This window comes from Adiantum capillus-veneris, chromosome 30, assembly GCF_014529385.1.
Source record: "Adiantum capillus-veneris isolate H3 chromosome 30, ASM1452938v2, whole genome shotgun sequence".
Lineage (NCBI taxonomy): Eukaryota > Viridiplantae > Streptophyta > Polypodiopsida > Polypodiales > Pteridaceae > Adiantum > Adiantum capillus-veneris.
The window spans coordinates 94,733,535-94,737,923 of NC_140960.1; the positions used below are offsets into that span (position 1 = coordinate 94,733,535).

General features: G+C 32.0%; 1 pseudogene; it reads left to right on the forward strand.

The window, feature by feature from the left end:
- Positions 1-250: 250 nt before the first annotated feature.
- LOC147418436 (uncharacterized) lies at positions 251-1,829 on the forward strand (annotated as a pseudogene).
- Positions 1,830-4,389: the final 2,560 nt, after the last annotated feature.

The following is a 4,389-nucleotide window of genomic DNA, read 5'->3' on the forward strand; positions in this document are numbered from 1 at the left end:
TACTTATTAGATTATTCAAAAGAAAGCCCATAGTTAATCATACTATTTATAATAAATATTGTAATTATATATATATAAAGAAAATATTTGAGAATAACTAGTAACTTAAAAAGTAGTATAGAGTATATATGCATGTAGTATATACAAATCATTTATTTTAATAGATAAATAGTACTAATTATTTTTTCGTTTTCCTTTGAACTTACTGAAAGCCCTTTGCAAATAGAACACTGCTATTAGCACACCTACAATGAAGGTCAGCGATTTCTCTGAACAAATGAGATCTGGTACCGTCTTTGAAGGGCTCGTTCTTAACAGATACAGAACATATGACCAAGATTCTTCTATGAACATGGCTCCTTTCCTACAAGCAGACCTTGTCGATGAAGAAGGATTCACAACGATTACACTGGAAGTTAATAAATCTTAGATAAACAAATTCGAGTCCATTATTCGAAAAACGAACGTGGATTAGGATAGAGCATTTTCTGATCCAACTAAAAAAACCTCCATACAACAAAGGCAATGCTCCAGTAATTATTGTCCCTGACAATAATATAGTGATACAGAAACTCCCAATTTAAGAACATAGAAATTATGTTCTTCTCGAATGCAAAAATTGTTGAGTTGAGTCATGTTTCAGAACATATTGAGAAAGAAGATACAATCTTTGCAGTAGTGATCCAAGATGGAGGGGCAGTAGTTACAGGCATAGATAAAACCATTTTCCATATACAATTTGCAGATGGCGTGAATGAATATGATCGGCATGATGTAAGTACTAGATTCACCTTTATACAGCGAGTAGCCAAAATTATATATACCTGATCGATGCTCTCTGGAAAATATATTTATGAAGGTTGTCTTCATGAGTGGATGTGAAGAAGATCGAAACACTATTTTAAATGAGTTTAACAATAAGAAGTACGCAATGTTCGTGCTCAAAAATTTGTTCTCTAGTTCATATAGAGGCAAACGATCTTTGCAATTTCGCACATCTTCGATTGCAGTCCCTGTTACTGACGACGACTGCAAACGTCATTTACAGAATGTTGCCAATTTTTGGAAAACGTTAAAACAGGTAATTTACAATATTACATACTATACTCAAACACTTTTAAAAAAAAAGATATATACATATATACGCACACTTATCTGCATATACATATACATACGAAGCTTGAAGCATTTTTATTTGTACAGGTGAATGGTTGTTTGGTTTTGCACCTCCAACCCGTCCATTTTATATCGGATGTGAGCGTTGTAGCTGCAGAGTCCAAGATAGTTTCTACTCTACACCTAATACCAACACAACCGAATTATATTGTACGCGATGCTCCAGAAAGACTCGAGCAAAGCCCATCCCATACTTGACTGGGACAATTCAGAGTGACGGGATTTGTATGAATGTGTCTGTAATAAATGATTGGGTCATGAAGCTCCTTGATATAAACGAATCAATCGACACATTCTTTCAAAACCACAAAAAAGAGTTTTACAAAAAAGTCATTACTTTGCGTATTCGAGGCCATTTCAAGATAAACAATGCAAATGTTATTGTAGATTATGAAGGAGGATCTTCAAAAAGATTAAAATTGCTGAATCATCACAGGTATATGTCGTCATTGGAATATTTTTACAAAAAAGTTTTTTTTTTTTAAAAACTCTCACGTTTTATGTTCCTTTCTCCTGGAGTCTGTAGCATGCTCACTGGAAATGTAAATTCAGGTATTCATTTCCGTTACTAGATGCATGGTCGCTACTTTTACTATGGAATAATGTTTTTCCCACTTTTACAGGGACTTGGTGCGAACAGTTTCGAGTATTAGGCATTCTGAGAGAAGCGAAAAAAATATATATACTTGTACATGGACTTGGTCATTTTGTATAAAACACGGACGTTTCATGCGTAGACAAAATTTACTTCCTTGTAAAAACTATCAAAAAATTACAAGACAAATGGCTGACAGCTTATTGTATAAAAAATGTACATATTTTGAAGCAGGATTAGAATGTTCGAAAGATTATATATATGTACCTGGTGACTGCTTGTTCAATACTCTTAGTTATTTACTGGATAACACAGTCTCCTCTGCTATACTACAAAAAATATCATTAATAGCTTCATATCGTCTTTACATAATTATAATAATGAAGCCCTAAAATGTTTAAAAACTTTTTTGTCGCTTGATATCTTATTGAGTTTGCACAATGTCTACTCTTTAAATGAATATTTTGAAAAAATGAAGCTACCAGCATCGACTGGAGGTTTATGGGGAGACCACTTTTGCATATTTTGGTTTTCTCACTTATTTAATAAGAGTGTAACCCTGTGGTCCAAGACCTCACACAAAACATATATTACATACTCGTCTGAGTTTAATGGAGCTTTACATATACTGTACAATGATCGACTTGCATATATTGGACATTTTGAGCCCTTAGTCCCACACCAATCTACTTTTACTACTAACCACAAAAATATACTGGCATAAGAAACTACTACATTTTACCCACGCTTTTGTGATTTGCAAACAGTGAAAGATTTTAATTTTAATGTTGGTGATTGTATGTTTGACTCTATTGCATTCCTACTTAGCAATGAAAACACACAAGAACATTTGATTATTACAAGCGAAGAGCTAAGACACAGAAGCGTCACTGAACTAGTTGAAAGTCTCCATAAAAACGATCCCGTAGCTACCGAAACAATACAAATCCATTTAGCACCATCCTTTCTACAGGAAACTCGTGGTATTGACACTATAGAAGAATATATTCAACGAATGATACTACCATCATCTCTAGGTGGTTTATGGGGAGATGCAGTTATACTATATTGGATTGCACAAGCTCTCAAATTAAATATCAATGTGTGGGGCTCATCTTATCATAGAATATTATTTGATGCAACCTTCGTGAGCAATAATTAAAATATTGAATGTACTTTTTCATGACGAATATGGAAAAGAGGGGCATTACGAACCTCTTATTCTAATAAACAACAGAACAAATAAAAGAAAATCAGCTCAATACATCGAATGCCAGAACAAAAAAATAGTACACACAGGAAATGAGAATTTTGTATTTAGAAATAAGTATAACCAACAGAATAAATTTTCCCTTCAAGATAGGAAAAAATATACAAAATGGAATAAAGTTTTTGAGGCAAAGCTATTAGAAATTTTTGAAAACAATATACATGCAAAAAAACAAGAAATATCTAATATATTTTTAGAACAAAATCAAAATTTTACTGGAACTCTGAATGCAGTTAATACTAAACTTACAAGGTTGTTAAAAAGACAAAACTCTTCTAAAAGTTTTGAAAATATGGAACATACTAGGCCACTAAAATGGAACTCGTATACAAATATAAAATTGCTTGATTGTTATAAACAACAACGACTAGTATCAAAAAAAGAAATTTGTACTATTTTTTTGCACCAAATCAATATACCAATAAATAACCTCAATAAAGTAAGGAAACATCTGGATTTCCTACTTAAAAAAGAGAAAGGCAAACATCCAGAAGAGGAACTAGAAGAAGATACAATATCTAACGATTTCAACAGCGAACTTCAATACGTTATGACAACATTTCATGAAGCTACACAAGACATACCCATAAACCCTTGTGTTTGTTGTAAACGATTGTGTTTCTCTAATGAGATAACTTCAAATCATACATACAACACCAACTATGTACTAGTTGCATATATTATTGTAAAAAAATGAAGATCCCAAAATTTACCTCTCCTTTGTTTATTCAAATGAACGAACCTAGTCCATCAGTCTATATTCTTAATGAACTTCAAGAACATTTAATTGCACCAAGAAACACATTTTTCCAAATTCACCAATATTTGCATTATGGACAATTTCTACTACAAGGAAGTATAATTAACATTCCAGCAGCAATCGACATAATTTGCAAATTATTGCCTTGAATAAGCATTGAAAACACAACTATAGGCATAGCCATAAAACGAAAATTAGAATATAAATCAATTTATAAAAGTGGTCATATTCAACCACGATATGTAATTGAAGCTTTACTTGATTTGATTTATACTCCATTATATAAAGAATATGCAATACAAATTCATGAAGAACTTATTCAACAACTCCTTAGTCTCCGATCTTCAGAATCTAATAACAATATACACGATTTTAGTTCATTGAATAATACAAACTTTGAAAATCACAACATCGAAAATAGCGAACTTCATGAAGAAGCAATCGAGCCACATACAGATACTTTAATACACAGTTTTTTAGATTCAAACGATTTTTTTGATGCTTCTTCAAACGTTTTAACTATTGCGCCTTGCCAAAACAAAAAACCATTAGGTATATTTGTTGATAAAGATTGTGAAGATCTAAATT